This window comes from Gambusia affinis, linkage group LG19, assembly GCF_019740435.1.
Source record: "Gambusia affinis linkage group LG19, SWU_Gaff_1.0, whole genome shotgun sequence".
In the NCBI taxonomy this organism is placed as follows: Eukaryota; Metazoa; Chordata; class Actinopteri; order Cyprinodontiformes; family Poeciliidae; genus Gambusia; species Gambusia affinis.
In genome coordinates, this window is record NC_057886.1 from 5,350,098 (window position 1) to 5,362,525 (window position 12,428).

General features: G+C 37.5%; 1 protein-coding gene across 4 annotated transcripts in view; it reads left to right on the forward strand.

The window, feature by feature from the left end:
- LOC122822120 (myosin-10) overlaps window positions 1–12,428 on the forward strand; it is a 74,824-nt gene that overhangs the window by 3,264 nt on the left and 59,132 nt on the right. The gene's annotated exons all lie outside the window — the stretch shown is intronic.

Below are 12,428 nucleotides of genomic sequence, written 5' to 3' on the forward strand. Positions count from 1 at the left end.
TCTACAAATGACCTAATCTACCACTACTGTGTTCAGATGACCGCTTACTAATAATTTCAAAATAAACATCAAGCCTGAAAGCATAAAACTGTAACAGACTGAATGTTCTGGTCTTTGTTTGGGAAATATTTGTGTTTTGAATTCTGATACGCTTGGACAGAATAATAGTGTGAAACTAGAAAATTCCTGAAGATATTTAACCGGAGTCTGCAAAAGTGTGCCGGTCGGTTTGGACCCAGCCTTCTGATGCTAAAAATTAGCATCAATGCTAAGCTTAGCTAAAAAATTACAAAGTAGCATGTGGAGAATCACAAGAACGTTGAATAACATGGACCTGCAACATTTAGTATGTTAAAATTAATGCATAAGCTAAAATTAGTCAAAATGCTAACGTTAGCATGAATGCTGTGAGTAGCATGTTGGTGTCACTAGCATGTTGTCTTACATTCACTTCCTCCATTGAGTATATTAAGCATAGCTAATGTATAAGAAATATCTAAAATGCTTATGTTAGGGAAAAGGCTCATAGTGGGAGGAAGTGAAATGCTAATATTTGCGCTAATGCTAATGCATTGCTTTGCCGGCACTAACCTGAGAGGTAAAGATAATACAAGCTAATATTATCATAGCACCTATGGCGGTGCACTAACCTAAGGGGGATATTGAGGCTTTTATTTTGAAATTTTCAGTAAGCTTCATGTCAAAGGTCCAAACTAATCCCATGTGTAACAGTGGTTGGGTTAAATCAGTTATAAAATGCCCAGATGTTCTGTAGTTCTAACATTCAGCCTCCTTCTGGAGAAACTCAGAGTTCCTCCATCATTGTAGTTTTTTATCTGCTGACTCAGCCCTCCTCTGTAGTAACAGAGTTATAAAATTATTAAACCAAAATCATTTATTTGTAGCTCTTCTCCAAGCAGGCAACATTTCTTGTCACATTTTACAGCAACAGCAGCAGCAAATGCCTGTAAGTTACATTTAATTTGACTTTTAAGATCTTTTTAAGTCAAGTATGATTCAAAGTTTTAAGCCTGATAGAATGATGAAAAACCTACTTAACTTAATGGTTTTAATAAACCATTGTCAATCTAAACTTAATATTTAACTATTAAATACGTTTTAATCTCCAGCCTCCAGAAATATAAACTTCCAACGTCCGTCATGATTAATCATTCGCCTTCAATGATTAAGTGACTCAGTTGCAAAGGGTTAATAGTTTGAGTCATGAAGGTCATGAAGCTACAAAGCTACAAAGATCCGTGTAGGCTACAAAGATCCGTGTGGGCTACAAAGATCCGTGTAATCAATTTGCTTGAAACATCAAATTTCACTCTGAGAATAATACCAAGAAATGCTGGAGAGTCGGACAGCCGACTAAACCTTCCCGAATTGAGTCGGAGGACATATGAATTCAGCAGGGATTTGTACATAATTCAAGAGATGGAACATCGTGACTCTGCTCTCATTAGAGCAGAGTCACTAATGACAGTTTGGTATGTTATGTGGTATGTTCGGGAACCTCAAGCTAACCCAGCTAACCGAGAAAACAACTAGTGGAAAACGACGCGTTGGATTGACAACAGGCAGAGGTAAAACTCTGCCTTGTCCGTAAGTACCGCTATCCACCACAGTCAGCTGAACAGCGAGAGATCGGCTGTGCTTGGACAACACGTCTGGCCCAGGGTGTCTGTGTTCACAGAGCGACAGTGCGGCTAGCTTACTAACATCACGGCTGCTAACCGGGACGAGGCCAACGTCCGGCAGCTAACCGACCTAACAGAGAAAACAACCAGTGGAAAACGACGCGTTGGATTGACAACAGGCAGAGGTAAAACTCTGCCTTGTCCGTAAGACCGCTATCCACCACAGTCAGCTGAACAGCGAGAGATCGGCTGTGCTTGGACAACGCGTCTGGCCCAGGGTGTCTGTGTTCACAGAGAGACAGCGCAGTGGCCTCCAACTGCTGAGCAGGAGCCTTAAGGAAGCGACAGGCAAAAAGAAGCGAAATAATGCCTCCAAAAGGATCCAAGACCGACGGGAGACAAGATGAGGACTATGTATCACTCACGCAAGTCAAAGAGTTGCTGAGCCAGCAAAAGCAAATGTATATGGAGTTACTCCAACAACAACAGGACAATTTTAAGGGTTTTGTTAAAATCATTGTGGACACTACTAACACCAGAATGGACGCAATGACACGAGAACTACAGGACATTAAAACCAGCCTGCAATTTACACAGAAAGACATTGACGACATTAAAGTAGAAAGTGCTAAGCACAAGGACCGAAATGACACGGTGCAGTCAGACATATTTAAAGTATGTGAGGGTATGATGACTATCACGGATAAAATGGAGTACCTTGAGGGGCAATCAAGGAGAAACAATCTGGTTTTTGATGGAATTACTGAATCACCAAATGAGACTTGGGCTGAGACTGAGGAGAAAGTGAAAACTATTTTAAATGAAAAGCTAAACTTTCAACATAAGGTTGACATTGAGAGAGCTCACCGCACCGGTAAACATAGAGGAGACAGACCCAGGCCTATTGTTGTCAAATTTTTACGATACAAGGACAGATCAACTATTCTGCAGAGCACCAAGGCACTTAAGGGATCTAAGATTTTCATTAACGAAGACTTCACGGATGCAGTAAGGAAAAGGAGGGCGGAACTAATGCCGGACTTAAAAGCAGCACGTCAAAGAGGGGACATTGCTTACCTACGTTATGATAAGTTGATCACCCATCCACGTACTAGTACCCCTAAATTATCCAACAATGTATGACAGACAGCCAGACATAGCTGACGTTCACTTCTGAAAGAGAAACATGCAACAGATCATGGCCTATGAGGATATAGAGTTACCCGTATTCCAACACAGAAACTATCATCAGCAAGATATTGAAACTGACATTGATCCTGATAACAACTTCTATAATGTCAGCAATGATAGTTGTCACTATTACAGCGATGATCAGTTCAACAACAGCATTAAAATGGAACAAAAGCTGTCAATAATTCACTTCAATAGCAGAAGCCTTTATGCAAATTTTGACAGCATCAAACAATACCTCCAACAACTTTCACAGACATTCAATGTTATTGCCTTATCAGAAACTTGGCTCAATAGTGATAAGGGCATAGACTTTGAAATCAATGGTTATGAAATGGTTTGTAAGAACAGAGAAAACAAAAATGGAGGGGGAGTAGCTTTATATGTTGACAAGAAGATTAATTATAAGTTGATCGAAACAATGTCAACTGTGATGGACAACATGTTTGAATGTGTGACTATAGAAATACTCGTGGAAAAAAGGAAAAATGTCTTAGTGAGTTGCATTTATAGAGCCCCTGGATCAAACATTGAAGTATTCAACAACTGGATAGAAGAAAAATTTATAACAATTAATCAAAAAATATTATTTTTCTGTGGGGATTTCAATATTGACCTTCTCAATCCAAATAAACATAGAATGACTGAAGAATTTATTAACACCATGTTCAGTTTAAGCCTGTATCCTAAAATCACTAGGCCCAGTCGCATTACATCGCACTGCGCTACCTTAATTGATAATATTTTTACAAATGTGCTGGAAAATAATTTAACTAGTGGAATATTAATGAATGACATAACCGATCACTTACCAGTGTTCATAGTCTACGACTGTAAGTGCAAAACAGACGATCAAAAATAGAGAGACGCATTACAGACGGGTTACGTCTGAAGAGACACTAAAAGCTCTAGAAGCTGAGTTGTTGGCCTATGATTGGAGATTAATATATAAAATGAATGATGTGAATTTAGCATATGAAGAATTTCTAAAAATATTTAAAATATTATATAACAAGCACTGCCCAATCAAACAATATAACAGGAAAAGCAATCAAAAAATGAACAGTGGATCACAAAAGGAATACAAAAGGCATGTAAAAAGAAAAACAAACTTTATAGAGAATTTCTAAAACATAGAACGTCTGAATCAGAAAACAAATATAAGAAATATAAAAATAAGTTAACTAATATTATAAAAACATGTAAAAAGGACTATTATCATAAATTACTGGATAGGAATAAAAACAACATTAAGGAAACATGGAATATTTTAAATAGAGTTATTAGAAAAGCTAACAATAACAAATATCCAGACTATTTTATAGATAATGAACAGAATATTACTGATTTGAAAAGTGTCGTCAATAAATTCAATAGATTTTTGTTAATATAGGACCTCAATTAGCAGAAAAAATACCGACTACAAAAACTGCAACTCAGCAATATCTAATTGAGAATAATCCCAGCTCCTTATATCTCAAGCCTGTACTAGAAGAAGAAATCATAAACATTGTGAATAACTGTAAAAATAAGACTTCCACTGACTGTGATGATCTGGACATGAAAACTATTAAAATAGTAATTAAAGGAATCTCTAAACCACTAACTTATATTTGCAATTTATCATTTCAAACAGGATCATTTCCCAACAAAATGAAAATAGCGAAGGTCAAACCAATGTATAAAACTGGCAACAAACACCTCTTCACTAACTACAGGCCTGTTTCTCTTCTCCCACAATTTTCTAAAATCCTGGAAAAACTCTTTAAGAAAAGACTGGAACAATTCATAGAAAACATTCGCTACTTATCAGCAGTCAATATGGATTCAGAGCAAACCGGTCAACATCGCTGGCCGTAACTGACTTAATAGAAGAAATAACCAACGCAACAGATAGTAAGAAACTGGCAGTAGGGATATTTATAGATTTAAAGAAAGCTTTTGATACAATAAATCATGAAATCCTACTTAAAAAATTAGAACGCTATGGAATTAGGGGAGTAGTTTCTGACTGGATGAGGAGTTATTTAAAGAGCCGGAAACAATTTGTGAAATTGGGAGATGTGGAATCTGATTGGCAGGAGACTGTCTGGAGTACCACAAGGATCAGTATTGGGACCAGTTTTATTTAATCTTTATATAAATGATATCAGTAAAGTGTCCAATGTATTAAAATTTATCTTATTCGCTGATGACACAAATATTCTAGCCTCAGGAGACAATTTAGAGCATCTTCTCTCAACAGTCACTTCAGAGATTAGTAAGTTAAAGATATGGTTTGACCATAACAAATTATCCCTAAATTTGGACAAGACGAAATTCATGGTCTTTGGGAACTGTTATAAAAATACTGAAATCCAAGTTCAAATAGAGGATGTAACTCTAGAAAGGGTTTTTGCTAATAAGTTCCTCGGTTTAATAATAGATGACAAAATCAGTTGGAAACCTCATATTCAACATTTACAGAGTAAACTCAGTAGAAGTATATCCATATTGGCTAGAGCTAGACATGTATTGAATGCTAAATCACTTCATATTCTATATAACTCTCTGATTTTACCATATCTATCATATTGCTGTGAAGTGTGGGGAGTTAATTACAAGAGCTCTTTACATCCGGTAACCGTCCTACAGAAACGAGCCATTAGAATCATCCATAATGTCGGTTATTATGAGCATACAAACCCGCTCTTCATAATATCCAGAATTCTCAAATTTGACGAGCTTGTAGAATTTAAAATGGCTCAATTTATGTTCAAGGTATCTAAAAAGTTGTTACCTGAGCACATACAGAGCACGTTTTCTGAAAGAGAAGGGGGGTATAACTTAAGGGGTCACTCAAACTTCAAGATCCGCAATTTTAGAACAACAAGAAAAAGCTTCTGTATTTCAATTAAAGGTGTAAAGTTATGGAATAAGTTACATGAAGATTTAAAACAAAGCAATAGTTTAACTCAATTCAAAAGAAAGTACAAAGAGGTAATTTTCAATAGATACACACATGGGGACAGAAAGCAATAAGGTGTGTATTGAAGATAACAACTTGGTGTCAGGGTTTAGAAAGATAAACCAGCATAAAATGGGAAAATGTATAGGTAAATATTAGTAACTGTTACTTCTGACTGCCACTTTGATTTTGATTTTTTTTAATGACAGTAGGACTCTAAAGTCTCAAGTGTTTAGGGGTAGGAGTTTATAAGTTCTCACTTCTTCCTACCCCATTTTGAGCATGATATGTTAACTGAAACTAAAAATCTGTATTTTCTCTTCTTTCTTATGCACTTCTTGTTACTGTGCACTATTTTATTTTTATATTTGTATCATGTTCGAATAAATTTCATTTCATTTCAAATTTCATTTCATTTCATTTCAAGGACTGACCTGACCGTTTCCATAGCAACGACCAGAAGCAGGACATTCCCCCAGAACTACAGTGAGGTCATTGTTGCCATGACATCTAGAGTTATGAATGCTTTCATCTCTAAACATCAGGCATTAGACTAGCAGCTCCTTAACAGATAACTTAGTGTTTTACAGCGATTTTCAGCATGGAGAAAGTTTTAGCGACGTTTTTCTTCCCATTGAGTTTTGCTACGGGGTATTTGATCACCACCGGAGTGAGGAAGGTAGTTAACCATCTGCTTCCTCACGTAAAATTTGAGACAGATAATTATAGGGAAGAGTGCATCGAATACGATGAGTTTGATGAATATCTTTTCAGACCTTCTCCAGCTGGAGAAGGTCACTCTGAGGACATCAGCTCTGAGAAGAAGTGCACTGTTTCTCCTCCAGCTGGGAATCCAGAGGAGGATGCCCTGGTTTCTTCAGCTGGAGAAGATGCAACAGTATATTATACTATTTCTGAATATTCTTCTTGTTGTAGCGAAGAGCAAACTTCTCCGGCTGGAGAAGATGCAACAGTAGATTGTAGTGAGGTTTCCGAATATTCTTCTAGTTGTAGTGAAGAGCAAACTTCCCCGGCTGGGGAAGTTTGCTCTCATAATCCGACAGTTCAGCACCATCATTTAACAACGGCTGAACTGCAACGTCTTGCAAAAAATTTTAAATATACCGGTGCTGAAACTTCACCACGCTGTGACCTCTGTAAGGAGGAGAAAAGACGTCGCGCACAAATGACAAAAAGTCAGCGTAGACGTCTGGATAAGAAAAGATGCTGCATTTTATTTTAGGTCACAGCCTGTTACTTTTGTCACGCTGCTGATTTTTAATACAACAGGTTTAGTTCTCCATGTTAATGAATGGGTTCTCTCCAGGTACTCTGGCTTCCTCCCAAAGTAAAAAAAGATTTTGTGCACATTCGATCAGTGGTGGGAAGAAACAAAGTACAAGTTCTTCGTTACTTCGTTACTGTACTTTAGTACAATCTTCATGGATCTGTACTTTACTTAAGTATATTTAATGATGGATACTTTCGACTTTTACTCCACTACATTTTACAGTAAGTATCTGTACTTTGTACTTCATTATATTTCTACAAAACCGTCGCGTTAGTTGAAGTTACATCCAAGTCGCATTGCATTTTGTTTTTTGTTAAAAAGTGAAGGAGTTAAGAACAGGGTGAGAACAGTCACGGTGCTCCTTCTGCTTGGTTACTTCTTGCTTATTGCACCTTGGACAGTATTCATAGTTGAGCGTTGTTTACCATTGGTGCTTTGCCTTAATTTCTATGTTTAATGGAGCAGACCGTTGTGGTTTCTGACATGGGTGATATGGGCGAATGTCCAGGGCGGTATCTTTTAGGGTTGGTAGGAAACCACTGCAGATTGTGCCACAGAGATGGAAGCAAAGCAAAATGAAGAAGAGTTTGAATTGATAATGATACTGGTTACATTTATTTAGCTCTAAGTATTTAATATCGGTGTTTTTATTGGAATGTGGATTTTTCAAATCAATTTGAGAAACAATTTAGAAAGGTGCATTTAATTTTATTGTGTCATGTAGCACGGGGTGCTGGTCTTGGTCTCAGGTTAGATGGTCTTGACTACAAAACTGCTACGTGGCTCCTTGGTTGCATGTTCTCCCTCATCCACCTTCTTTCCATCCCCTTTCTGTTGAATTTCTTTCAAAATAAATGCCATTAGTGGCAAAAGATGAAGTTCATGCTATGTGAGGACAGGAGACAAGATGTTTCCATCCCTGAAATTATGATGCATAGAATCACAAATCTAAATCTAAACTGTCACAGAGAGTAAACACAATAAAAACATGCTTTATCTGTTGCATTGTTCATTAAAATGGAACATATTTCAGGTATTAAAATTAAATACGATAGGTCCACTTAATGACATTGTATTAGAGATTAAGTAATACATTCAGAAAGTACTTTTACTTTTAATACTTAAGTATTTTTAAAATCCAGTACTTTTTTACTTTTACTCAAGTAACGTTAATGTTGGTGGAAGAATCGTCCTTTTGCCCTCCAGCGGATATAAACAATAACCTGTAACGTGTCTATATATATATATATATATATATATATATATATATATATATATATATATATATATATATATATATCTCTGTAGCGTGACCTCTTCTATAACCACTGAGTCCGTTTGTCTTTTACTCTCTTCTGCTGGCTTGTTTAGTTCAGAGCACAAACAAAAATCACAAGACTTTGTCACAAAATGAAAGAGAAAACTGTGGATTGTTCCTTCTCCTTATTATCATCCAAATATTTCCAGTTAACAAAAATAGGGCAGTCTTCTGACAGCAGACAGGATTTTTAAAATTGTTGTACAATGACTGGAAAATCACAAATCTTTTTCAGTGTAATTCTGGATGCATGACCTTGGAAAACTTGTCACCGCAAATCACATTTATATTCAACCTCCTTTTCTCTAACCTAAATAAAAACAATGTGTTTTTATGTGTTTAGCATAATTTCTATCATTCTAAGATAGGACTGAATCTGAGCGAGACAGGATTGAAATGTTCACGGTTAAAGTTTCTTCTGTTTTTAACACACGTTTGTCCCCATGATCTAATTCCAGTGGAGCTGCAGCTCCTCTGTGACGTCGACCCATTTAGTGGCTCGTTTTCCACGAATAGAATGTGGGCCATCGCCTCCGAGACTCCGACTCGGCCAAAGCAAGGCAAATTTATCAGTTGTCCTTCTGTGAGACAAAACATCACCACTGATTCCCTACAGAAGCCAGCAGCTACTTGGATGCTTTTATGCCGAATAGCAAGACAAAAAAAAAATGTAAAAAAAAAAAAAAATAGTCAGGAATTTCCAGTAGTTCGTGAATTGTCCCATATGGTTTAGATTTAGCTCACTGTGCTCCTCTTCAGCCCCCCTGTAAACCACAGTGTCATGGTTTCTGGGTTTTCCTGGTTTAAATTGGTTTTGGAGCTTGCTAATTGTCCCCTTGCCTAAGAAAAATTGAAAACATACGTTTGGCCGAGTTGGTTTTCTAACAGGAAGAGCATTTTTCCCCCCTTTGGGCTCAGTCGTAGAAAACAATTTCACTACATTCTTAACCTTCTCCACAACCCCTTCTAACACCTTTGTAGACATAATATTACGCCCCCCGCAGGCAGTGCTGTTTCTCAGGGTTATTGGAGAGACTTATTTTTCTGAGTGTCACTATGACTACGTGATTCGGTAGATGGTTTCTTTTCTACTTAAAGAAAAAAGAAAAAAAGCCCAGCTGTGATCTGAAGCGACAGCCTGTCTGTAGCATTTGGTCAGACACTTTTCTAAGACATGAACAAATATTAAATCCTGCTTAGACTCACCATGTGGACTGTTTTATATTCTCACTGCATTATAGCCTTGACATTTTCTTGGTATTGTCGTGTTTGCAAAAAAAACAAAAAAAAAACCTGAACAAAAAAGTGAGTCCAAAATAAGAAATATTTTTGGTTATTGTGTCAAACCAAAAATATTTTTTCCTTACTGTTGTTAAAATACTGTGACACTTAGGCCTGTCACAATAAAAAATTTTGCTGAGCAATTAATTGTCTCAAAAATTATTGCGATAAATGCTAATATTTTTTGAAGACCTTTTTACACTGATTTAATGAAAATTATGTAATAATGCGTGTGATTTCCTGCCAAAGATAGATACACTTTATTTTCAAAAGAACACTTAACACTGGAACTGATAAACAAAAACAATAATAAAATGGATTCTCAGTCTTCATTAACAAAAACGTACTTGAATAAAAACTAAACAACATAAGGTCAAAGGACGGTGTAGTATCGGGTGGACATTTTAAAAAGACACTGGTTGATAGCAGCTGCTAATGTCCGTCTCTAGGTAACCATGACAACAGCGGCAGTTGGTGGGGTCCTGTTTAGGTCCCGCAACGACAATTTAGCTGACCCTAATATTTACCGTGTTTTGTTTTGGTCATTATTATTACACTTATTGTTGAGATGTGTGTGTTAGGTGTGTCTACCAGACATTTATTACAATACGGAATAAATCGCGTCCCGTATTGGACAACAACAACCACCTGTCGTTTTAGGCTAGCTTAAGCTAACCTGAATCTTTACATCTCTCTTGTTGATACACTGACATTACTTACCTACTGTTTTCAACCACTTTGAAAAGCTTTTTTTTTTTTGTCTCTCCAACATCTTTATCTTTTCCCCTCTTCCGTTTTCTGTTTTGTGCCCCGGAGTTTTTTTCTGCGCCCCATCTTTAGCTCCCTGTTGTCGAGGCGTTACTACAAATTTAAAAGAAAAGAAAAAAAACGCGCCAAGCTATTTGTATGGGAGGAGAGAGCGGCTGACAGGAGGGGAGGGGCGCCTAATCAGTGCTGTTCCTCTGTTATTGATCATTTCATACACAAACAGCTGTTAAGTACATAAAATACTGACTAGAAAAAAAACTTCCCACATCGTTTTTGCACCCCATCTAGTGCAACGCCTCTATGCGTGGAGGGAGGGATGGATGGATGGAGAGAGGGATGGGCAAGGGGACATCCCCATACTATGACTATCTGTGTTTTTGTATGAAATATTTATAAAATAGAAATATGGCTCTCACAGGTTTATAACTTAAAGTAAAAACATCATAGCTTTTATGCTATTAGCAAAAGAGAAATAACAAAATAATGTATATAGAAATAACCTAATTGCTTTTATTTGAAAACAAAAAGCAACAATTACTTTCACTGCTGCTAAAGATAACAAGTTATCACAGTTATTGATAAGACTATTCATATGTTATTTTTTTTATTTTAATACATAGACTTAAGCAAAAACTGTAGGAAAATGGAATAAATACTATTTTCTACGGTGGCCCCGAGGTGCAAACCACTTCAGCAAATTGAAAGCACAATTACAAATGACAAAAACACTACAACATTAAGGAAAGCACTACAAAATTAACGAAAACACTACATTAATGAAAGCACTACATCATTTAGGAAAACCCTACAACATTAAGGAAAACACTACAACATTAATGAAACGGAAGAGGTATGTCCCAGTGGGAGACCTATGAAGTCGCTGATTGGACTACGGCTCGTTTTTACTTTTGAACCGGAAGTTATTCTGGCTTTAACGTGTTTTTTAAAAACATGAATGTTCTCCGTGATCCAAACCTTACTACTACTGTTCAAGAGTATTTTGAGTCAGGACATACATATGAGGTGATACTGGACATGCTCCGGACCAACCACAAAGTGTCAGTTATTATGCGTTCACTAAAGACTCATTTACGAAGCGCACCAGAGTAACTTCAGGTTCAAAAATAAAGCGAGCAATTTCTTAGGTCTCCCACTGGCACATACCTCTTCCGTTTCGTTAATGTTGTAGCACTTTCGTTAATGTTGCAGTGCTTTCCTTAATGTTGTAGCGCTTTGGTTAATGTTGTAGTGCTTTCGTAATTTGTAATTGTGCTTTCAATTTGCTGAAGTGGTTTGCACCTCCGGGCCACCGTAATTTTCTTTTTTCCCCTCCAGGGGGTCTTTTGTGGGCTCTAGTGTCCCTTATATGACAGTCGGCTGACAGGAAAAGGAGAGAGAGAGGGGGGAAGACATGCGGTAAATGTCGCCGGGTCCGGGAATAGAAACCACGACGGCCGCGACGAGGACTCAAGGCCTCCAAATGTGGGTCGTGCTATCCCCTAGGCCACCACAGCACGCCCCAACGGGCCACCGTAATTTTGCAGAGTGGCAGCAGCTACTCTGCTGCTTCAAACTGCTTATTAACTTGGGAGTGCAACAAGCTGATAATTAGTCCGGCTATCTGCTCATGTAGCTAGCCTCCATTCTGCTGCTTGACAAAATCAACTTCAATACAGCCTTAACTTAACGAGAGTGATGGGTGACGTGTACTGTGCCAGTTCGACACGATGTAGCTTACTGGAAATTGGTTGTGCTGTAAAAAAACATCCTCCACTGCAAAGAGAGAGGAGCTGAGCTGAATGTGGCGGCTGTTAATGTTAATGTTAATCTAGGATTTGGATTGGCCAACACGGACAGAACGACTTCCTTCACTTCCTCTGCTGCCATTGCTAAAACTACAATTAATTTTCTGTGCTAAGAAAGCACAGAAAATTAACGTTGTCGTCGTTCACAACATCTCCTTCTATTTGCTGATTGGCCTGGTTGAAA